This window comes from Esox lucius, chromosome 8 (assembly GCF_011004845.1).
Source record: "Esox lucius isolate fEsoLuc1 chromosome 8, fEsoLuc1.pri, whole genome shotgun sequence".
NCBI classification, from domain to species: Eukaryota; Metazoa; Chordata; class Actinopteri; order Esociformes; family Esocidae; genus Esox; species Esox lucius.
In genome coordinates this window covers 38,314,363-38,340,001 of record NC_047576.1, presented here as the reverse complement: position 1 = coordinate 38,340,001, position 25,639 = coordinate 38,314,363, and the positions used below count along the sequence as shown (strand labels likewise).

The following is a 25,639-nucleotide window of genomic DNA, read 5'->3' as shown; positions in this document are numbered from 1 at the left end:
TGAAAACAATTTCATGTTTCCATAGGATATCTTGCAACAACTCCGAACTGTCTTTAATTTTACTCACTTTTTCCCAGCTGAGTTCCAGCTCTGAGAGCCATGACCTTCCCAGTAAATTAGGCCCAGATCCAGCCACCACCACTGCTGTGAGTTCTTTGATGAGCTCTTTGTGCTTAACTTGAACCTTGATGGTACCCAGAACGTGCACTGACTGACCGGTGTATGTTTTTAAACTGAGAGAGCTTTCTTTAAGTTTAGGCCAATTCTTCTTAGCTTCTATTTCTCCATACTGCATCACTGATAAATCAGTCACACTACATCCAGTGTCAATTTCAAACTTTACAGGGCAGTCATTTACAACCAATGTCTGTGTCATGGGGGGTACATGAGGCTGTGGTGTCTCTATACTATACATGGTGAACACGTCTTCAACCTGATCCTGCCCTTCCTCTTCTTGAAGATAATTAGCCCTCTTCGATTGAGTTCCTCTCCTCCATTTCCAAAATTTCTTGTCTTTGTCAACAGCAGTTTCTTGTGGTTTCAGTCTACAGTCTCTTCTCACATGACCAATTTTCCCACAATTATAACACCTTTCGTTAGCAAATCTACAGTCTTTAGGCCCATGGTTACCTCCACCACATCGATAGCACAGACCTGTAAAAGATTACTTACTTTTTTCTCCTGTGTCCATCTTGAAAACAGTTCGACTTCCTTTGTCATTATGCAAATCAGCCATATCCTTATTAGCAGCTTAATTTGCCGGAGCTTTCCTCAGCGATGTCTCAAACGTCAGTCCATCCTCAGCCAGTAATCTCCGTTGTATTCCGTCATCATTAACACCACACACTAATCGGTCTCTCAGCATAACGGTGAGTGTGTCTCAAATTAGTCTTGTGCCAGCCTCCTCAGTTCAGCCACATATTCCACCAGGCTTTCATCACCGTGTCTGTTATGGGAATTACATTTCCACCGTTGAACAATTTCACTGGGCTTTGGATTAAAGTGGTCTTTCAGCAAACCCACCAGATCCTCAAAACTTTTCGATCCCAGTTTCACAGGACTCAATACATTTCTCATCAGTGTGTATGTCTGGGCTCCCACACAGCTCAATAATATTGCTCGTTTTTTCTCTGGTTCCTCAACATCAATTGCCACAAAGAAATGGTTCAATATTTCACAATACTCCTCCCATGATTGTGACTTATTGTCAAACGGCGTAACGGATCCCAGCATACCAGCCATAGTTCAGTCAGTACCCCAGGTGGTGGTGATTAACTTTCTTCAACTCACCCGGTTGGCGTCCTGTTTTTTTTTTGGTCTAAACTCCACTTGCCGTTTTTGGAGGAAGAAGAAGGATGAGTACAACCCCAAGAACATCCCAACTGTGAAGCATGGAGGTGGAAACATCATTCTTGAGGACGACTGCACCTTATTGAGGGGTGGATGGATGGGGCCATGTATCGTGAGATCTTGGCCAACAACCTCCTCCCCTCAGTTAAAGCATTGAAGATGGGTCGTGGCTGGGTCTTCCAGCATGACAACGACCCGATACACACAGCCAGGGCAACTAAGGAGTGGCTCCGTAAGAAGAATCTCAAGGTCCTGGAGTGGCCAACCAGTCTCCAGACCTGAACCCAATAGAAAATCTTTGGAGGGAGCTGAAAGTCCGTAATGCCCAACGACAGCCCCGAAACCTGAAGGATCTGGAGAAGGTCTGTATGGAGGAGTGGGCCAAAATCCCTGCTGCAGTGTGTGCAAACCTGGTCAAGAGCTAAAGGAAACGTATGATCTCTGTAATTGTAAACAAAGGTTTGTGTACCAAATATAAAGTTCTGCTTTTCTGATGTATCAAATACTTATGTCATGCAATAAAATGCAAATTATTGACTTAAAAATCATAATGTGGTTTTCTGGATTTTTTTTTAAATTACAGACTTCTACATGCTTCGTAAGTGGGAAAACCTGCCAAATTGGCAGTATATCAAATACTTGTACTCCCCACTGTATTTAACATGAGTTTGAATGTGATTGGTTAATTCTGAACACAGCCACATCCCCAGTTATAAGAGGGTGTGCACACTTATGCAAGCAGGTTATTGTAAGGTTTGTATTTTTAGTTTTTCCCCCTCAAAGATATCAGTTTGTTTTTCAATTGAATTGTTCACATTATAGGTCACATTAAATGTGGAAAATGTTCTGAAATGATTTATCTTTATCTCATTCTTTTACATCACAAAAATATAATTTTTTTAAGGGTGTGTAGACATTTCATATCCACTGAACATTTCTGTAAAAAATTGAGGTGGGCTAGTTGAAAGGGTGTATTGATTAGCAAAACGTACCATTGCTTTCCAGTGCATTTACTTCTCCAATCACTAGAAACGGCCAATAATGGCGATGGCGGATAGTAAGGAGACGTTTTTACAGAAAAGAGCTCGCTTCAGATAAGCAAGTTAAGTTCAAAGCATCAAACTCAACCGAACATTCTCCCAAATGAACAAAATTCTATTCAATTTATATACAATTTATAAAAGTTAAAGATATTATGGAACAATTGACAAAAAAAATTATAATATTGCGATGTCTCTGGGTCAATACAAATAAACAAACTTCTAAACTCACAAACTGAAAACCTTTAGAGACTATTAACAGATTTATTTTTATTCCTACTTAATCTGCAAAAATCACACTAGCGAGGCAGGCGTTAATCTGTACCCTGGCACTGAACACCCTTCATTAAATGACATCAATGAATGAATGGGCGACACTCCCAGATAGAAGTTCAGAGCCTAGGGTGAATTGTAAATAACTTAAAAATGAGGATGAAGAGGTGGTATGATGAAAAATATGGCAGCAGCATGTCGCAAATATTTTTTTAAAATTATTCCATCTTTTAATACAATAAAATATTGCATTATTTGTAATGGAAGACGTAGGATTGCTCTTCTACATTTTTGTGGCCACCTAAGCAGTTGGCACAGTCGCTAAATTATCTCAGGTTAAACTAAGTCGGTTTTCCCACAATGCTGAATAAAATGATTCAGTGAACTTTAAAACTGATCGCATCAAGCTCTTGAAAACCTAACTAAGGAACAGTAGCCTATGGGAGATGTGCGAAAACGCAACTTCCTTGCTGGCCATCAAGTCAAAAAGAACAAAAGCCTAGCATACCCAGAAAATAATAAATGTGTTTGCTGTGAACCACAAAAACAGGTGCATTGTCTATTCTATGAATAAAAAAACTTGGAAAAGAACTGGCTATATAATTATTATTCTTTAGCTTTTCAGTGTTTGTGCATTGTATTAGTTGGTCAAATGCCAAGGTCATAATATCTGAAATCTCCTTATTTGCAATGTAGTGCATTGAAATAATATATTTTGTTTATTTTTAGCTGCATGATAAGGCATTCTTAATTCCAATCAAGTACATTTACTATTTTATTTGATGCATACTATAGGGAAAATGTTCCCTAAAAATGCTGAGCACTTAATTTTCTTGGCAGCCGATAGGCAATGTGTATCTGAACACAAAGTATCCTTATACGCTGATGACCTGTTATTTTACATCTCCATCCCCTCACAATCAGTGCCAACCACAATGTCCATTTTAGATACATTTGGGAAAATCTCAGGATACAAGATTAACTTTTCTAAGAGTCCAATTCAAAACCCTTTCCTCTTTCCCTTTTAAAATAGTAAACTCTTTTAAATATCTGGGGATCACCATAACTAAATGTTTTTCTACCCTTTTTAAAGAAAATATTCTAAAGTTGTACGAATATACCCAACACATTTTTAAGAAGTGGTCCAAACTCTTTATTTCTTTAGCGGGTCGCATTAATATGGTGAAAATGAATATTTTGCCCAAATATTTATTTTCCAGTGTATCCCAGCTTATATTAATAAATCATTTTTTAGAAATTTGGATAGGACAATTACCCAATTTATTTGGAATAATAAACCCCCCAGAATCAAAATGATGTATCTACAGAGGACTAAACCGAAGGGTGGGATGGCCCTGCCTCATTTTCAGCTGTATTACTGGGCATGTAATATAAGAGCTCTCTCATTTGGTAAGCAGGAAGGGTCGATAGAGTGGTGCGATATGGAAAATAAGTCATGCTCACCTTCCTCTTGGCCAGCTTTAATTTATTCACCCTTGTCTACCCCCTGTCCAACTGGATTGAGTAATCCAGTGGTTTCCAACTCACTCAAAAAATGGAACCAGATAAGAAGGCATTTTAAATGGCAGACATGCTCTATCTTAGCCCCATTAACTGTGAATCATTCTTTTCTCCCTTCCTAAATTGATCCAATATTTCAGACCTGGTTCAAAAAAGGGATACGTTCCTTCCAAACTTTGTTTATTAATAAATGCTTTCCAACATTTCAGCAGTTACAGCAGATATTCGATCTACCTAGCTCACATTGTTTTAAATATCAAGAAGCTCACAGCTTTGTTCAAAATAATTTTTCTTCATTCCCTAATGAACCATCAACCTCTCAGAGTTTTTACTGAATCCATTAATCAAAGGATGAATATCCATCATATATAACAAATTATCACAGTTGGAAGGTGATGTTTCATTGGAGCCTGTAAGAGCAGCATGACAGGAAGACCTTGGAATACATATTGCAGACTGGCAATGGGAAGAAGCACAAGAACGAGTTCACTCTTCTTCTTTGTGTATTAGACACGGTTTAATACAATTCAAGATCTTACATAGACTTAATTTGTCTAAATTAAAGCTATCCAAGATGTTCTCCTCTGTGGACTCATTATGCGATAGATGCAGTCAAACACCAGCATCGCTAGGACATATGTTTTGGAAGTGTCCTAATATTCGTAATTATTGGATTTCAGTTTTTCAATTACTGTCAAAGGTGTTAGGAAAACTACTAGACCCAGACCCAATTATGGATATTTTTGGTGTCAATAGTGACAATGTTGAGCTGTCTAATAAACAGTGTATGGTGCTTGGAGTTGTCACGCTCTTAGCACGTAGATTGATTTTGCTCAACTGGAAACAAAAAAATCCACCAAGCTGCTCTGCCCTGATTAGAGATGTTATGCACCACTTTCAACTCGAAAATATTTAGATTTTCCTTAAAAAGTAAGACTGATCATTTTTATGCAGTATGGAAGCCCTTTATAAATTATTTTAATAAGACTGCAATAATTGAACCTTAACCCCACTACTACTACAAACCCCTCCATTTTTATTCATATTTTTCGTTGTATATCATTACTGGTGTTAAAATGTGAATTGTTTATATGTACGAATATTTTTGCACACTGTATTTGCAAAGTAATTATTTTTTTTTGTGTATGTATGTGTGCCAATGTAGGAAAATGTAATAAAGAGAATGTTCAAAAAAATAAATAAAACACTCATTCACAATTCTCGTAATGGTTATATAGGGGTCAACTGGAGTGCGGGCTCTTAAAACCGGTTAAGCCGTTTAACCACACTTTCTGTCAATGATGCTGATTTTGCTAGGTGTCCTTGAGTATTAGGCCTAGATGTTTGAGTTTGTGAAATCCCGTTTTGTTTCCTACTATTGAAGTAGTAACAGTCGTGGCATAACATTTTAAGAAAGCTGGACAGCTAGCATCAGCGCTCCTTAAAGCCATTTGTGTCAGCACCCCCACGCATCAAGATAGAACCCCCTTAGCACCTCCTGTGAACATCATTGTTCTACTTCGTGAAGCTTTGCCCATAAGGGCTTGGCTCCTATTGGTTTACCCCTCTGCCTCTAGGCAGTCACTGAGTGGGCGCAGGGGCACCTCAGGCCTCTGAGGACTCTTCACATTCCCAGAGTTCAATGTGGGTGCAGGATGCTATCCCTTAAAACTGCACTCTTGTTGGCTCTGATGTCTGCTAAGCAGGTCAGTGACCTTTGTGCGCTGTTGACCTAGCCTGGCTGTCTCACCATCAACGGCGATGGCAACAGGGCTGTGTTGCTCCCTAACTGATCCTTTCTGCCTAAGGTGATCAAGTCGTCGTTTTGTTCCATGAAGATGGTATTGGGGGCGTTTTCTCCCCCTCCCCATGAGGGGGCGAGGGAGGAGAGGTTGCATCGTCTGTGCCCGGTGCGCGCTTTGGGGTGGTATGTGCAGCGCGTCACATGGCTCTCCAAAGCCTAGGGGGATTGGGGCACACTCCACGCGTGGGGTGGAGGCTTCGGCTGCCTTGTTCAGGGACGTGGGGTTGGAGGACATTTGTGCTGCACCTTTTCTCCGGTTTTACTTGCATGACATGGCTGCGGGTAGGCTGGCCTAATCTGTGCTCAGTGTGGCTGTTCGCACTGAGTGAGCGAGCGACCGACTACCCCTTGTTAAATAGCGTAGCGGTTAGAGAAGTGGACTTGTGGACTATAGGTCCCGAGATCGTATCTCCTAGCAGGCGAAAATGAAGTATGCATTATGAATAATTCCGTATAGACGGAAACTTTGCTGGCTGAAACTGTATACAGTTATATTGCGACTGTTTCTGGCATGGAATAGTTTAAACTAGCAATTGCTCAATTCTTATGATTATTCCTAGGAAGTTAGTAGATAGTAGTAAGCCTATTACTGGCTAATAAGCTGTTAAAAGAAATACAGTTCATAGACGCTTTTTGTGGTGGAAGTAAACTTAATAAGAAACGTTAGTTAGTTTAACACAATATTCAATGGAGTCTAGCGACTGCTGAAATGTGTAATGCCGTCGCGTAGTGGTTAAAGACAGTGCCTCATGTGGAAGACCTAAGTTTGAATCTATTGAGAGCAAACAACATTTAAGTAATTCTGGTAGATTCCACGATTCTCTCGTCTTTCCACTCAATGAAAAAGTTAGGTATTTTCACTTTTATTGATAGTTATTGTATAAATGTCATTCACGTAGTACGTTGTTTTGCCATGAAATGAAATAGCTTTGTCAGACTTGCTAGCAATTGCTCAATTCTTATGACTATTCCGGTAAGTTAGTAGATACCGGTAAAGCTTATTACTGGTTAATACGCTGTTAAAACGGCCAGTGGCAAACGCAATACATAGCCGTGGTATTTGTGGTGGAGGTAAACGTAGTAAGAAACTTTAACCAGTTTAACTGTATCAATGTCATTCATGAATGGCCAATTAACTATTAAAACAGGCACAAGAGGATTTGTTCAGGATAGAGACAAGAGGTTATACTGACATCTGGCAGATGTACAGCTCTGTGGTGTAGTGGTTAACGACACAGCCTTTAATGTGGGAGACCTGGGTTTGAATCTTGAGGGGGCAACACTTTCTGTTGCCAGCCGAACTAGGCTTGCCTGGTTTCTTGTTTTTCAATGGATATTGAGCTTGGCATTGGACTGGGTCCCTTGTCACATGGTGGGAGTGGAATTTTCCGTGGCAGCCCAAGCCTATAGAGAAAGATTTGGGTGCACAGTTTTGGGTAAACGGGAAGTACATCTTACGCCGCATGACGACTGGGTTCATCAGGTCTGTGCAGTCCAGGTGGCTGCTACAGATCCTAGGTTAGTGGAAGTTCCACCCTCCCTGTGGTCATAGCATAAATATGATGTTGGGCTAATAAACAATGCACAGCCTCTTGTAGTTATACCTAGAGGACCCCACAGACCATATCAGGCTCAATACCCACTGAAAGCAGAGGCTACTGAAGGGATAACTCCTGTGTTTAAAGCATTGTTGGAGAAAGGCATAGTTGTTTAATGTCCAAACAGTCCCTGTCGCACTCCTATTTTCCCAGTAAAAAAAAGGTTGTTGGACAACCTGTGGTTTGGCAATTTGCACAAGATCTTAAAAAGTTAATGAAGCAGTATATGCGCACGCACCGATTGTACCTGATCCATATACAATCATGACCCAAGTCCCGTGCAATAGTCAACATTTTCTGTGGTCGACCTAGCTAATGCTTTTTTTAGTATTCCTGTGCACAAGGAATCACAATATTGGTTTGCATTTGAATTGTCCGGCCAATTATATATGTGGACAAGACTGCCTCAAGGTTATTGTGAATCTCCTGTCGTGTTTGCATCTGCGCTAAAAGATAACTTGGAAGGGTTCCAATTTAAACATGGCAGCACCCTTATTCAGTACGTTGATGATCTTCTTGTCTGTTCCCCTGATAAAGATGAGTGTGAAAAAGTGCTATTGTTACATTACTTGGCCTCGCAAGGTCATAAGGCCAGTTTGAATAAGTTTCAGTTTGTCCAGAACGAATCCCCTGCTGGCATCTGGTCCCAAGGCGCTTGGAATGTTTGTGACCAGATGCCAGCAGGAATTTGCTCAGCTATTGCCAATAGAAAAAGTCAGATGGTGAGAGTGCTAGCAGACAAGATGCTAAAATATGAAGCAAGCCCCACCCGCTCACAGTATTTCAGAATCTGTCACAACATTTTCCAGAAGTATCCAAAGAGTTTTGCTGATGTTTGAGTACCTGTTGAATACCTGCAAACTAAGCGGCCTTTTCTGTTTATTCAGAAGTACTTGAATGCTCATTTTGAACTGCTTACAGACCTGAACATCATGTGTGCATTGGAGTTTTCCATGGAAAAGTGTGGAAAAGCTATTACTGAGATCTCCAGGGGCAAATCCACAAACAAAAAAGTAGAGGCAGTATTCTAAGTTGAAGAAAGTGAGTTAGCATTCCATGTTGTCCAGCTACTGATGGCACACTTTACTGAGGCCATGGATGGACTGGCTCCTGTTGCAGATGTAAGTTAATTTCACATTGTTCTTTTCTACTTGTGAAACAGGTCTTCATAAAACATTTTTTTAATTGTCTGTGCCTGACAGGTGTCTGCCACAGCTGCTGATGTTGAGAGGAGCCATAGCACTCCCAGGCAACCCTGCTGCCAGTATATTACTGTATATGTAACAGATTTATTTTTTCATGAGAAATGGGACTGATATAGGGATGAAAAGTCTCTAAAGTCTAATTAACCATATGATTATGTTAGCTGCTAACTAGCCAATAATTGGTAGCCTATGTAGGTACACAAAATATGCTCAGCGAAAATGATTCTCCATTTTATAAAAAGCAGCACGCAACATCTCTGGAGAATCAATGCGTTCTGAGTAGTTGCGTAGCTGCACAAAATGTCCTGCAAGCTTTCTGCTTTGACGCTGTAGGTGTGATCAAGGCGATACTCGTGTGCACAGAAAAGAAGAGAGAGTGTGTGGGACATGTCTGTTGATGAACTCAAAGCATTCATTGCGCTCTTGTATGTCCGTGGTGCATATGTTGGGAAGTTTTACCCAGTACATGGCCAATAAATCTGACAAGTATAGGATCAAATTGTGGTTAGCTGCTGATATTGACACGAAGTACATTCTCAATGGCATTCCATACCTGGGGAAGGATGAAACCAGGCCAGTGGGGGAGCGACTATCAGAGACTGTCATTTTATAGAGACATTTTATTGATATTAAAGAATATTTTATAGGTCATTCTGAGGTCATTCAGCCCCCAAACATCTTCCAAAATCAACCAAAATTATCTCTATCTGTTTGTGCTTCTTTTGTGCTGGTTTGTGCCGTTAAAATGATAGTTTTTGCTGATGTAGTGTTTTATATATTAGACATTTAATATTAGGTGTCACCAGCCCCCCAACCTGATCCAAACTCCCTCAAAATAGGCTCAATAGTTTGTGCTCCGTTTGTGCCGCTAAAAGGTTTGTTTGTGCTGCCACAGCTTTTGGTGCATTACTTACATTCCTACTGAATAGCACACTGGCTTTACCCGGGTTTAATTCTCGAGAGGGCAACCATGATCAACACTTTCTATTGCGGGCCGGCTGAACTAAGCTTGCCTGGTTTCTTGTTTTGTTCAATATGTGGGCATGGATACCCTCGACCAGATGGCAAGACTGTACTCTGTAAAAGGATGGACTCATCGCTGGCCTGTTGCTGTGTTCTACAACCTTTTAGACATGGCTGCTATCAACGCATATCAGCAGAAGACATTTCATAATGGATCTGGCATGTGGGCTTTGTGAAAACAACATGAATGATAAGACAGCCAAGAAGCAAGCCGCCAATGACGCAGCCTGTCCCACTCCTCCATTTCCCAAGCCTCGGCAGCTCACACCTAGAAAGAAGACACAATGTCAAGTCCGCAACTGCAGACGGAACAAGACCAATGAGAACTGTGTGCAGTGCAATACAGTTGCAACACGTCTTGTTTGCCGGTCTTGCTCACACAAACCCGCAAAGCTGTGTGCTGATTGTGGGGAAGTTTGAAGTTCAAGCAAGATGCATAAATGCATGGGTAGCCCACATCATCCAAAGTAATTGACAAATAACTTTACTATATTTTATAGTGATGGGCTGCTTGACACTCATGCTCAATACTGTTCTGATCTGTTTGACACTCGCTGCATCAAAACAGATCCGAGATGTGTTCCGAAACACTTCTGGTCATGTGACGCTGACTGCCGAAACACTGTCACGTGTTATTGAATGTGTTATTGAATGTGCAATTACGTCACAAACAATTTACTGACTCAGGTTTTGATAACTAGATGCAATAACAACAACTTTGAATGAGTGGCGTCACTTTGTTGGAAGTTAGCGTAGTTGGTAGTGACCATAGAAATGTTCTATCTTCTATGGCAGTAACTCTTTCAGTACACATCGTGGCCTTTACTGAACACATTATTACCAATTTCAGTAGGCTACTAAAGCTGTGGGTGAAGTTCAGTGGTGGCTGAAGTTCAAATCCCGGTTATTTTCTCCCAATTGAATCTTGATTGTTTATTGTTTTTAAAATTACCATACCATCTTCTTCCGCTTCATCCGGGGCCGGGTCGCGGGGGCAGCAGTCTAAGCAGGGATGCCCAGACTTCCCTCTCCCCAGACACTTCCTCTAGCTCTTCCGGGGGGACACCGAGGCGTTCCCAGGCCAGCCGGGAGACATAGTCCCTCCAGCATGTCCTAGGTCTTCCTCGGGGTCTCCTCCCGGTGGGACGGGACCGGAACACCTTCCCAGGAAGGCGTTCCGGAGGCATCCGAAAAAGATGCCCAAGCCACCTCAGCTGACCCCTCTCGATGTGGAGGAGCAGCGGCTCTACTCTGAGCTCCTCCCGGGTGACCGAGCTTCTCACCCTATCTCTAAGGGATCGCCCAGCCACCCTGCGGAGAAAGCTCATTTCGGCCGCCTGTATCCGGGATCTTGTCCTTTCGGTCATGACCCAAAGCTCATGACCATAGGTGAGAGTAGGAACGTAGATTGACCGGTAAATCGAGAGCTTCGCCTTGAGGCTCAGCTCTTTCTTCACCACGACAGACCGATACATCGACTGCATTACTGCAGAAGCTGCACCGATCCGTCTGTCAATCTCCCGTTCCATCCTTCCCTCACTCGTGAACAAGTTTTTAAATTATTCATTTAATTTAGAGCATCATATGGCTCTGACTTTATCTTCTAAATCATTATAATGGATGAATTGTTTAAAAGTAATGAGTAGTGATGTGTTGCTACGCACACACGCTCAATACGGTTCGAGCATTTCAACACCCTTCTGACACTCTCTGCATTGGAACGATTATTCAGAAACATTTCTGGTCACCTGATGGCAGGTGTCAAAACACTGACAAGTGATATTTAACGAAACCACTAGTGTCGATTGAGTGTCCGAGTCCTGTCTGCCTCAGGCTATGAAAATTGAGGTGGCAATACCAAGAACTTTGAATGAATTGTGTCAATTGTGTCACCTTATTACCAATTTCAGTAGGCTACTAAAGCTGTGGGTGAAGTTCAGTGGTGGCTGAAGTTCAAATCCCGGTTATTTTCTCCCAATTGAATCTTGATTGTTTTTAAATTATTCATTTAATTCAGAGCATCATATGGCTCTGACTTTATCTTCTAAATCATTATAATGGATGCATTGTTTAAAAGTAATGAGTAGTGATGTGTTGCTATGCACACACGCTCAATACTGTTCAAGCATTTCAACACCCTCTGTGTCCGATGCTTGGAAGACATTTGTTCTGCAGACCAACATGGGTTGGTTGCTCTGCAGACCAGCACGGCTTAATTACTCTTAATGAAGTCTACACTTGAGTTCACAAAATTTGTGGGGAAAAAGTGGAACATTTTCCACAACATTAACATCGTTTTTATTGTATAACCCAGTTTCCAAAAAAGTTGGGACGCTGGGTAAAATGCAACTGATGTGCAAAACAGAATGCAATGATGTGCAAATCATTTATCCCTATATTCATTTTAAAATAGTATAAAGACAACATATCAAATGTTGAAAGTGAGAAATGTTATTGTTTTTGAAAAAATTTGATTTAGAATTTGATGCCAGCAACACATTTCATAAAAACATGCCCTTGGGACAAGGAGAATTGGTAATATACAGTGGGGAGAACAAGAACTTGATATACTGCCGATTTTGCAGGTTTTCCCACTTACAAAGCATGTAGAAGTCTGTCATTTTTATCATAGGTACTCTGCAACTGTGAATGACGGAATCTAAAACAAAAATCCAGAAAATCACATTGTATGATTTTTAAGTAATTAATTTGCATTTTATTACATGACACAAGTATTTAATACATCAGAAAAGCAGAACTTAATATTTGGTACAGAAACCTTTGTTTGCAATTACAGTAGTTATTGACCAGGTCTGCACACACTGTAGCAGGGATTTTGGCACACTCCTCCATACAGACCTTCTCCAGATCCTTCAGGTTTCGGGGCTGTCGCTGGGCAATATGGACTTTCAGCTCCCTCCAAAGATTTTCTATTGGGTTCAGGTCTGGAGACTGGCTAGGCCACTCCAGGACCTTGAGATGCTTCTTACAGAGCCACTCCTTAGTTGCCCTGGTTGTGTTGAGTCATTGTCATGCTGGAAGACCCAGCCACTACCTATCTACAATGCTCTTACTGAGGGAAGGAGGTTGTTGGCCAAGATCTGGCGATACATGGCCCCATCCATCCTCCCCTCAATACGGTGCAGTCCTCCTGTCCCCTTTGCAGAAAAGCATCCCCAAAGAATGATGTTTCCACCTCCATGCTTCACGGTTGGGATGGTGTTCTTGGGGTTGTACTCATCCTTCTTCTTTCAAACACGGCGAGTGGAGATTAGACCAAAAAGTTTTTGTATTATCAGACCACATGACCTTCTCCTATTCCTCCTCTGGATCATCCAGATGGTCATTGGATGGTAGGTGATGAAATATTTGTCATGCAATAAAATGCAAATTCATTATTTAAATATCATACAATGTGATTTTCTAGATTTTTGATTTAGAGTCCGTCTGAAGTGTACCTATGATAAAAATTACAGACCTCTACATGCTTTGTATGTAAGAAAATCGGCAGTGTATCAAATACTTGTTCTCCCCACTGTATGTACCATTTGCAAAGAAAACATGGCTTTTATTTCTTATGGGATTCACATCCAAATGTAGGCCGAAGAGCACAATCATAAAACAAAACATGGCAACACACAACACAGGTAAAATATTTTCACCCATAAAAGTATTGTTTGTTTATGCTTCGTTTGTGGTATTTTGTGCCATTACAAGTTTCATTTTGGCTGCTTTTTTTTATATTAGACAATTAATTGTAGCGTTTGGTGTCACCAGCCCCCCAACATCCTCAAAAATGTGTCAAATAAGTCTAATTTGTTTGTGCCGTGAATAATTTTGTTTGTGCTGCTTCTGTATTTTATATATTAGACATTTAACCTTTTCACGCGTGAGTTTCAAATATGCCTTAACGGCCCCCCAGAGTGAGTTTTTTTGCGCGTGAGTTCAGCACTCACTCAGAGTTCCAGAATTTGATTGTGACGTCACAAAACATTTAATCTGCAGCTTCCCAAAAACACCACGCTGCTTACTAGTTATGCATCTAATTTTTTATTTAAATTATGTTAACAAACTTCTACAGGTAGTAACTGTTAAAAATGTATATTGAATAATTATGAACCAATCTTAAAAATGCTGTCCTATTTCTAAAGATCGCGGCGAGAAAGATACTGAAACGCTTCACTTGTTGTATCAATAAAACATAAGCAATCTATCAGGCAATAGGTGGTGTGTAAATAGTTTTACGTAATTATTCAGAAGCTCTCAAAATATTATAGATTCCGATTCTTGCATTTAGTAATGGACAAATGCGATCAGTGAAAAGGTAGATTTTTGAAGATTACGAGCTTTTTTCTCAACAAAAGTAGTGCTGTAATACTAGCTGTTTCTCAATGTCAAGGATCCTTCCTTGGTAGGACTAGTCCTTCCAAGGAAGGATCCTTCAGAGGCTAGGCCAGGCTCCTCCTTCGCATTCGAAGAACACGTACAATGGAACAGGCTAGCAAGTGCACGTCATTGCGTGCTTGCGTCATTGAAAATGTTTCGCCTTCTTTTCCGCGCTACATTTCAAAACACTGGATGAAATCGAGTTGGAACTGTAAACGGTGCTGTTCAATTTTTTGTTGCGATGGAGGTGAATCAGCGTCGGTCTGCTTGCAGGAGGAGAATACTCTGTCGACAACTTTGCCCGCAACGTGCGAAGGTAGGTAACGTTACCGACACTAATAAGCTATAATATAAGCAATGGTCGTTTTGTGTTATTAATTTCATGTCAATAAAGTAAACCCTTAATGTTTGTAGTTTTCATAACACTTACCGGTAAGGAGAATTGCATTAATTTATCTTAATTACATTAAGCTTTCAGTAGCTAACCGTTTACATTAGCTTGTAGTTTACTGCATGTATGTAACATTAGCTCATTGTCCAGTAGCTTCTAGCTTTCAGACCAATGAGGTGCAAAACATGAACAACAAGGTAAACACTACCTGCTAATAAAGGTTGCCACAACTGCAAGTGAGAAATGTTAAATAGTACTGTAAACGCACAAGCTACAACCAACATAGGAAAAGTCATAACACCATTGATAAACACCCACTAACACAGTAAAGGTAGGTGTAAGTGTGTCAAATGGTCAGCAGTTGTCAAATAAGACCACGATGAAGAAATTACCATTATGTTACAGCATGTGTAAATATACTTGATACACTTGTTATCTTACCAGAACAGGTTGGATAATTAGACTAACCTGAAGCGTTCTCCTTCTGTCTACAGTCTGGAAGCATCCCCATCATCGGCAGCTGAGTCTGATCGCCGCTTCATGTTAAATATACTTGTGTACAGCTTATAGTCATGTTTGAATAAATGTTATAATAAAGATATGTTTCATTAATGTCTTTTTAGAGCTTGTATACCTAACGAGTTATTAAAACAGGTACAATCTTAATAATTATTCAGCTACAAGTTTCCTATGTGCAGATCACAATTTGATGGAAAAATACACATTGAACAACAGTTTATATAATATACACACCCAAAACATTAATTACACAGACAAACCAGTTCATTTAATGCATTTATTTTTAGAATGTAAATCTCAAATATAGCAAATAATCTATTCAACATCTGTCTCCCTGCTTGTCTTTGGCTTTCCCATCCCCAGTGACAGTCTACGTTTGTTCCTTAGTCCCTGTTAACAGATCAAACATAAGAAAAATATGTTTACAGTTATGAATGCTATAACGAAACGTTACAGAACATTATACTTGTAACATGAGAAACTACACATACATTTTAGGTTTCATTTAACGTTGCTAGTGAAGTTAACAAGGTGCAGCGTTACCTACCATCCTGAAGCTACAACTGATAAACACATCATTTTCAAAAGATCTGCTAACGTGACGTGCCGTGACATTAACGGCTTATAAAAAGAGATGAAAATGCCACCGGACATTAAACTTGACAAACACAAATGGTAAAAAAGACGGCAAGCTAGCAAACAGCCTAATGTTAAAAGATAGGTTCAGTTAGCTAACGTTAGATATATATCTACCTAAATATCATCATCATCATCATCATCATCATCATCATCATCATCACTTTCTTCCGCTTATCCGGGGCCGGGTCGCGGGGGCAGCAGTCTAAGCAGGGATGCCCAGACTTCCCTCTCCCCAGACACTTCCTCCAGCTCTTCCGGGGGGACACCGAGGCGTTCCCAGGCCAGCCGGGAGACATAGTCCCTCCAGCGTGTCCTAGGTCTTCCCCGGGGTCTCCTCCCGGTGGGACGGGACCGGAACACCTTCCCAGGAAGGCGTTCCGGAGGCATCCGAAACAGATGCCCAAGCCACCTCAGCTGACCCCTCTCGATGTGGAGGAGCAGCGGCTCTACTCTGAGCTCCTCCCGGGTGACCGAGCTTCTCACCCTAAGGGATCGCCCAGCCACCCTGCGGAGAAAGCTCATTTTGGCCGCCTGTATCCGGGATCTTGTCCTTTCGGTCATGACCCAAAGCTCATGACCATAGGTGAGAGTAGGAACGTAGATTGACTGGTAAATCGAGAGCTTCGCCTTGCGGCTCAGCTCTTTCTTCACCACGACAGACCGATACATCGACCGCATTACTGCAGAAGCTGCACCAATCCGTCTGTCAATCTCCCGTTCCATCCTTCCCTCACTCGTGAACAGGACCCCTAGATACTTAAACTCCTCCACTTGAGGCAGGCACTCTCCACCAACCTGAAGTGGGCAAGCCACCCTTTTCCGACTGAGGACCATGGCCTCGGATTTGGAGGTACTGATTTTCATCCCCACCGCTTCACACTCGGCTGCAAACCGTCCAAGTGCATGCTGAAGGTCCTGGCTTGAAGGGGCCAACACGACAACATCATCCGCAAAGAGCAGAGACGAAATCGTGTGGTCCCCAAACCTGACACCCTCCGGCCCCTGGCTGCGCCTAGAAATTCTGTCCATAAAAATTACGAACAGAACCGGTGACAAAGGGCAGCCCTGCCGGAGTCCAACATGCACAGGGAACAAGTCTGACTTACTGCCGGCAATGCGGACCAAGCTCCTGCTTCGGTCGTACAGGGACCTGACAGCCCTTAGCAAGGGACCCAGGACCGTATATTCCCGAAGCACCCTCCACAGGATGCCGCGAGGGACACAGTCGAATGCCTTCTCCAAATCCACAAAACACATGTGGATTGGTTGGGCAAACTCCCATGAACCCTCCATCACCCTGTAGAGGGTATAGAGCTGGTCCAGTGTTCCACGGCCTGGACGAAAACCACACTGTTCCTCCTGAATCCGAGGTTCTACTATCGGCTGTATTCTCCTCTCCAGAACCCTGGCATAGACTTTCCCGGGGAGGCTGAGAAGTGTGATCCCCCTATAGTTGGAACACACCCTCCGGTCCCCCTTCTTAAAAAGAGGGACCACCACCCCGGTCTGCCATCCCAGAGGCACTTTCCCCGACTGCCACGCGATGTTGCACAGGCGTGTCAACCAAGACAGCCCCACAACATCCAGAGACTTGAGGTACTCAGGGCGGATCTCATCCACCCCTGGTGCCTTGCCACCGAGGAGTTTCTTAACCACCTCTGTGACTTCAGCCCGGGTGATGGACGAGTCCACCTCTGAGCCCTCATCCTCTGCTTCCTCAATGGAAGACGTGACGGCGGGATTGAGGAGATCCTCGAAGTACTCCTTCCACCGCCCGACGACATCCCCAGTTGAGGTCAACAGCTGCCCACCTCTACTGTAAACAGCGTTGGTAGGGCACTGTTTCCCTCTCCTGAGGCGCCGGATGGTTTGCCAGAATCTCTTCGAGGCCAGCCGATAGTCCTTCTCCATGGCCTCACCGAACTCCTCCCAGGCCCGAGTTTTTGCCTCCACAACCACCCGGGCTGCAGCCCGCTTAGCCTGTCGGTACCCGTCAGCTGCCTCAGGAGTCCCACAAGCCAACCAGGCCTGATAGGACTCCTTCTTCAGCTTGACGGCATCCCTTACTTCCGGTGTCCACCACCGGGTTCGGGGATTGCCGCCTCGACAGGCACCGGAGACCTTACGGCCACAGCTCTGAGCGGCCGCTTCGACAATGGCGGTGGAGAACATGGTCCACTCGGACTCAATATCTCCAACCTCCCTCGGGATCCAGTCGAAGCTCTGCCGGAGGTGGGAGTTAAAGATCTCTCTGACAGGAGACTCGGCCAGACGTTCCCAGCAGACCCTTACAGTACGCTTGGGCCTGCCGAGTCTGTCCAGCTTCCTCCCACGCCATCGGATCCAACTCACAACCAGGTGGTGATCAGTTGACAGCTCTGCCCCTCTCTTCACCCGAGTGTCCAAGACATACAGCCGCAGGTCAGATGAAACGACAACAAAGTCGATCATCGACCTGCGGCCTAGGGTGTCCTGGTGCCTAATTATGATAGCTATTTGTACCAGCATTAAAGCGTTAAGCTTTACATTGATTTAACACATTAACGGTGATAACAAATGTATGGCAAACACTAAAGATACTTACATTTAAATTATTATTTCGCCTTCAGCGATGCCGCTCCAACTCCCCGCTTAGTTCCGCCATGTAATTAATTTTTACAAGCTGGCAAAAGGTGTGCGCATTGGATTGTGGGTGATTTGGGGCCGCGAAGGATGCACTTATGCATCCTTCGCCGTCTATGGGAAATTCTCCGAACGAAGGACTCAGTCCTTTGTAGGATTCGGAGGATCCTCGGCATTGGAACGGTCCTTCGACGGACGTCGATGACGTAGCATCCTTCAAATTCTGGCTTCGAAGGATCCTTCCTTGACATTGAGAAATGCCTACTGTTTTAGTTTGCGCCATCAGTTTGCTACTAGATCTGCCAATTGAACTATTGTGCGTGAACCCTACCAAAACAAACTGACTGGATTAACCCCACGTTAGCTACATGCATTGAGTGGCGTTCAGACGGTTGACATGAAGTCACTTTGCCAGGTAAGGAACACTAAATACATTGCATTGCAAGCTTCTCTTTTTGACTCAAGTTCAAAGAGCTGCAAAGAGCTGGTTTATGTGTAACTGTAGCTAGCTAGCAAACATCAGCTAACCGCTAGCAAACGTCAGCTAACCGCTAGCTAACAAAGTTTGACCTGTAATGCAGTGCAGCTAAAATGAAGATCATAGTTTTCCCAGGATGGCAAATCTGTCCGAAAGACTGGCAAATGTAAATGACCATCAGGTCTTAGAGTTACTCACCTTTCTTTGTCTTTGATTGATAAAAAGCATAGCAGCACCCTCAACAGGTAACGTAACTTGAAAGTTTTTACACAATGATTTTGACAGGTTGTCAGCTCTTTCAGGAAATGGTTAGATGCTCTATAGTAGTCGCTAATATAATTCGTTTTTGCGTATTATGTTTATTTTAGAAAATCTAACTTCTAGTGTTGGCTACCTGTTGGTACGTAAGTAACACTTTTTTATGCTTGCTACCTGGTTAATAACATAGTGTGGTCTTGAAACAATTACAATCAGGAAATGAAGTTATAAACGCTGTTTGAGCTAAATGTGAGTAAATAACAGCGCGGTCTGACCAGCCATTGTTACGTCACTCGTACCTAGGCGTTCTAATGATGCGTTCTAAACAATACGTTCTAATCACACCGGTGTGATCGTACGCTTCAGGGACCACTCTAGACTGATCACACCGGTGTGATCGTACGCGTCAAAGGGTTAATATTTGGTGATGTCACTCAGCCCCCCAACATGCTCCAAATTTAGTCAAAATAGTATCCTTTGTTTGTGCTTCATTTGTGCCGGTTTGTGGTGTTTTTGTTCGTGCTGCATCAGTGTTTTTAATATTAGACGTTTGATTAGAGGTGAAGACGTCACCAGCCACCCAACTCCAAACTGACTCAAAATAGGCTCAATCACTATTCAAATTTTTGTTTGTGCTGCTATATTTTTTTAGACATTACAGAATATTTCACTTGTCATTCTGAGATCACTCAGCTCTCTGACATACTTCAAATTCACCCAAAATAGTCTTTTTTGTTTGTATGTTAAAAGTTTAGTTTGTGCCAGCCGCCCAACCTGCTACAGATTGACTCAAAATAGGCTCAGTCATTTATGCTAGTACAATTTCTGGTATAACCAAATTTTCTGCTAGATAGCGCTTTGGCTTTACTCTCTTTCCACTATAGGTCTGTCATTACTTCAACTGCTTTCGTAAGAACGTTGCAAAAAGTACAAACCCGATTCCAAAAAAATTGGGACACTGTACAAATTGTGAGTAAAAAAGGAATGGAATAATTCAAAAATCGCATAAACGTATATTTAATTCCAATTCACAGCGTGACCTAATCGCGTGAGAAGGGACACCACTCGGACAGTGTGTATCCTGGCCAATTCCAGGGATGAGGCAAAAATCCTGATGCCTTCCCTGCGTACGGGCTCCAGCGTCGCTTCCAGACTTTTGGAGAGGGTGCGTGGAGCCAGAGCGTAGCCGAATGGAATCCTTGTATATTCGTAGACCCTGCCCTAAAAGGCAAACCATATAAACTGTGTCTGCAAACGATCGGGACATGGAAGAAAGCATCCTTGAGGTCTATGGTCGAGCAGAAATATCCCGGCAGGAAGGCTTCTAGCAGGTGACTGGCGGTGAGCATACGGAATGGTCGTTTGGCTACATGAGCAAATCCAAGACCGGCCTCACTCCTCCCATTCTTTTGGGAACCAGGAAGTAACGGGAGTAAAAACCGTCCGGTCTGAGATCCCCCGGGACCTCAGAGATTGCTCCTTTGGGACAGTAGAGCGGACGCTCTGTTGGGTGATGACATCTGTTGGGTGATGACATCAGGAACCTGAGTGAGAGAGGAGCCCGGCATTTGCATATGCGGACGTTGCACCCTGAGTGGAGACATGTTGCTAAGGAGACACTGAGTAGTGCAGACAGGAATGAGGCAATCAGAAGGAACAGGTAGCGAACAAGCTCGGGACTGGCAGGCAGCGGAATGAGAACCTAGCCAGCGCTTACATATATTGGAGGTGGCGGGTAGAGACACCTGTCCACACATTCAATCAAACAGACTCCAACCTCTCCACAATGGCCAAGACCAGAGAGCTGTGTAAGGACATCAGGGATAAAATTGTAGACCTGCACAAGGCTGGGATGGGCTACAGGACAATAGGCAAGCAGCTTGGTGAGAAGGCAACAACTGTTGGTGCATTTATTAGAAACTGGAAGAAGTTCAAGATGAGTCAATCTCCCTTGGTCTGGGGCTCCATGCAAGATCTCACCTTGTGGGGCATCAATGATCATGAGGAAGGTGAGGGATCAGCCCAGAACTACACGGCAGGACCTGGTCAATTACCTGAAGAGAGCTGGGACCACAGTCTCAAAGAAAACCATTAGTAACACACTACGCTGTCATGGATTAAAATCCTGCAGCACACGCAAGGTCCCCCTGCTCAAGCCAGCGCATGTCCAGGCCCATCTGAAGTTTGCCAATCACCATCTGGATGTTGGAGAGGAGAAATGGGAGAAGGTCATGTAGTCTGATGAGACAAATGTAGCTTTTTGATCTAAACTCCACTCACTGTGTTTGGAGGAAGAAGAAGGAGGAGTACAACCCCAAGAACACCATCCCAACCGTGAAGCATGGAGGTGGAAACATCATTCTTTGGGGATGCTTTTCTGCAAAGGGGACAGGAGGATGGGGCCATGTATCGCCAGATCTTGGCCAACAACCGCCTTCCCTCAGTAAGAGCATTGTAAATGGGTAGTGGCTGGGTCTTCCAGCATGACAATGACTCGAAACACAACCAGGGCAACTAAGGAGTGGCTCCGTAAGAAGCATCTCAAGGTCCTGGAGTGGCCTAGCCAGTCTCCAGACCTGAACCCAATAGAAAATCTTTGGAGGGAGCTGAAAGTCCGTATTGCCCAGCAACAGCCCCGAAACCTGAAGGATCTGGAGAAGGTCTGTATGGAGGACCAAAATCCCTGCTGCAGTGTGTGCAAACCTGGTCAAGAACTACAGGAAATGTATGATCTCTGTAATTGCAAACAAAGGTTTCTGTACCAAATATTAAGTTCTGTTTTTCTGATGTATCAAAGACTTATGTCATCCAATAAAATGCAAATTAATTACTTAAAAATCATACAATGTGATTTTATGAATTTTTGTTTTAGATTACGTCACTCACAGTTGAAGAGTACCTATGCTAAAAATTACATTGCTTACTTACTTTGTAAGTGGGAAAACCTGCAAAATCGGCAGTGTATCAAATACTTATTCTCCCCACTGTAGCTAACATAGCTCTTACCATTAAACTGAATAGGGAAAGGAATAGAGCGTGCACAAGCAAAACATTAGAAGACCTGCAGGCTGCAGGGCGAGAATGAGGGAAAGCCACTCATTTGCGCCACTGCTCTTAACGGCACAAACCAGCACAAACGAATGAGCCTATTTTGACTCAATTTTGAGCTTGTTGGGGGTCTGAGTGACGTCATCACCAATAATAAAATGCCTAATATATAAAATACCGAAGCTGCACAAACTAAAATGTTAACGGCACAAAACGAAGCACAAACAAGACTATTTTCATCGATTTCAGAGGATGTTGGGCAGCTGAGTGACCTCAGAATTATCTATAGAATATTCTTTAATATCTATAAAAAGATAGCAGCACAAATTAAAATTGTTACAGCACAAACCAGCACAAATGGAGCAAAAACGATTGAGCCTATTTTGCCAAAGTTTTGCATTGGGTGGGGGGCCAACTCACGCAGGTCTGTGTATTGCCCTCTTTAGCATTAATCACAAACATAGCGCTTATGGTTGTGACCATAAAGCTCTATTTTGGTCTCGTCACTCCAAATTACAGTGTGCCAGATGATGTGAGGCGTGTCAAGATGTTTGCCACAGAAAAGTCTTCTTTCTGGCAACTCGACCATGCAGTTATTTTTTGTTCAAGTATTGTCGTATTGTGCTCCTTGAAACAATTTTCTAGAGCAGTTTGTATTTATCCTGAAGTTACCTGTGGGTTTTTCTTTGTATCCCGAACAATTCTTCTGGCAGTTTTGGCTGAAATCTTTCTTGGTCTACCTGAACTATCAAGAGATCCCCAAATGTTCCACTTCTTAATAAGTGATTGAAAAGTACTGCCTGGCATTTGCAAGGCTTTGGATATCTTTTTATAGCCTTTTCTATCTTTAGAAAGTTCCATTACAGTCAGTTATTTTCTGCTCCCCATGGCTCAGTATCTAGCCTGCTCAGTGCATCCATGTGAGAGCTAACAAACTCATTGACTATTTATACACAGACACTAATTGCAATTTAAAAAGCCACAGGTGTGGGAAATTCACCTTTTATTGCAATTTCTTTTTTAAATCACCTTTTATTGCTTGTGTGTATCACCTTGTGTGGTCTGTAACAAGGCCAAACATTTAAGGGTATGTAAAGTTCTGATCAGGGCCATTTGGGTAATTTCTGTTATCATTATGATTTAAAAAGGAGCCAAACAACTACGTAATAATAAATGGCTTCATATGATCCCAATCCTTAAATAAAAGACAGTTTATTAGCATGATCATTCATATTTTTGAAATCATTGCCAAAATTTCACAATTTCTGCCAGGGTATGCGAACTTATGAGCACAACTGTATTTATAACCTTTTAGGTTTTTTTTACTGAAAAAGATCCTACCTAGTGCAGAAGAGGTATCCCTATGGCGCATCCCTACAATGGTTATTCCAGAAGTGTTCCTGAGCCCATGCAGTGATTTCTACTACAGAATCATGTCTGTATATAATGCAGGGTTGCCTGAGGGCCCAAAGATCACAGCCATCCAATATTGGTTTTTGCCCTTGTCCCTTGCCTACAGAGATTCTACGGATCGTCTGAATCTTTACATAATTATTTGGAACTGTAGAAGATGAGGTCCCCAAACTCTTTTCAACACATGAAAATGCACAGAAATGAACAAATAATGCGGTTTGACTTTTTCACACAAATCAGGTCTCACCAATACATATATAAGTCCAGCAAAGTTCCCCATCAAACCTGACAAAGCATGAGAGGATATGCATTGAAGAAAAACAAAAACAGATGTGCCAAGCTTGTAGTGTCATACCCAAAAAGACTTGAGGCTGTAATTGCTCCCAAAGCTGCTTCAACAAAGTATTGAGTGATGGTGACTGAATGATGTAAATGTTTTTTATAAATTTGCAGAAATGTTTAAAAACCTGTTTTTGGTTGATCATTACTGAGTTCTGCTTTTAGAATTATGATTACAGCCTTAGTTATTTTAAGAATAAGGATGTAATTCAACAAAATGTGGAAAAAGTAAAAGGTGTCTGGATACTTTTTGATGCACTTCAGTGGGGGAGGGGAGCACATGGTGTGATACAGTGATCCCGTTGCATTCATTTGACCATGACTTCCCCCACGTCAAGAAAAAAAATCTATAATTAAAACATTTTGTTCAACAACTGAAATTTGTCAGGGTACCACACCTTTCTTAGGGGTATTTAGCTAATTGTGCCATCTTCTGCATGCAAGTAAAAGTACAGTACAGAGAAGTCGCAATATTAAAAGATTTTAACCAGTTGTAAGATGTCCGCTCTTGAAATTTCTGGAAACTCCTCGATCTTTGCACATGCAAATTAGCTCTTAACACTTGTCTTTTGTCCTCATTCTAACTTCAACAGTTACACTCAGCAGGCAACCTAAAGTTAAAAAGAGGTATACTTAAAGTGTTAAGAAATAATTCAGTGAGTGAAAATCGGCCCATTTAATTTAAAATGTTGTATACTTGTATATAATATAATTTAAATACGATAATTGCTTCCATTTAACATTGAAATATATTTAGTAAATAAAATGGTTTTAAAATAGTTTTTAAAGTACAACACATTCCAGTGTCTGTTAAATTCCAACACAGGCACACCTCATTTTACTTAATGAGGTACTGATTGGGTGATTACCTGAACCAAATCTAATTTAACGAGGAAAAGTATAGAAACCACTGCTGTGGTGATCACTATCCTCTTGTAATAGGACCAGCTGAATGGCAAAAACAGTGCAAGTAGTACCTCAAAGATAATTTTTATAAAAAAATAACTATTCAGTATGACAAAAGAGTTGAAAAGAAAAGCTTTAAGTGAGGAAAAGAAGGGCTCAATTCTGGCTTCACTGGCAGAGGGATACAGTAAGCGACAGGTTGCTTCCAGACTGAACATTTCAAAGACGGGGTTCATAAGAACAAGGTTGGGCTCTGAGCCCAAGCTCATTTTAGATGGCCGCAACTGCCTAGTTGGCCTCTGAAGGATCGCTGGCAACTACTTTATTTTTGATTATATGACTTAATGTAAATCCTAAATCGACAGAGAACAACTCACTTAACAACTGTATGAACATCTGAAGCTCTAAATTGTTGTCCAATATATCCTGAACAGCCTTAAAGGATTGATTGACTGAACCCAAATGGCTGAGATGTCTTTACAATCAATTTGGGAGGCCATCCAACAGAGCAAGGCTGAAATGACTGCTCATATCGACTCTAAAATCGAACCACAGCAGACAAGTCTCAACAATATTCATGGTGCTCTATCATAGCTTGGAGACCAAATATCTAAGCTTGAGCAGAGAGTGAGTAGTAATGAGGACAATGTTGATAACTTAACAACAAGAGTGCATACATTGGAGGAGGAGAATGCTTACCTAAAGGAGAAGGTGGATGAAGCTGAAAACAGGAGCCATATAAGCAAACTCCGTTTCATTAATGTTCCTGAGAAGAGCGAAGGAGTTGACGTGATTGGTTTTCTGACCCAGCTGATACTTGGTCTAC

The 25,639-nt window shown here is 42.2% G+C and overlaps 1 protein-coding gene across 1 annotated transcript in view; it reads right to left on the bottom strand.

Moving 5' to 3' along the window:
• adgrl4 (adhesion G protein-coupled receptor L4) overlaps window positions 1–25,639 on the bottom strand; it is a 522,719-nt gene that overhangs the window by 383,345 nt on the left and 113,735 nt on the right. The window lies entirely within an intron of this gene.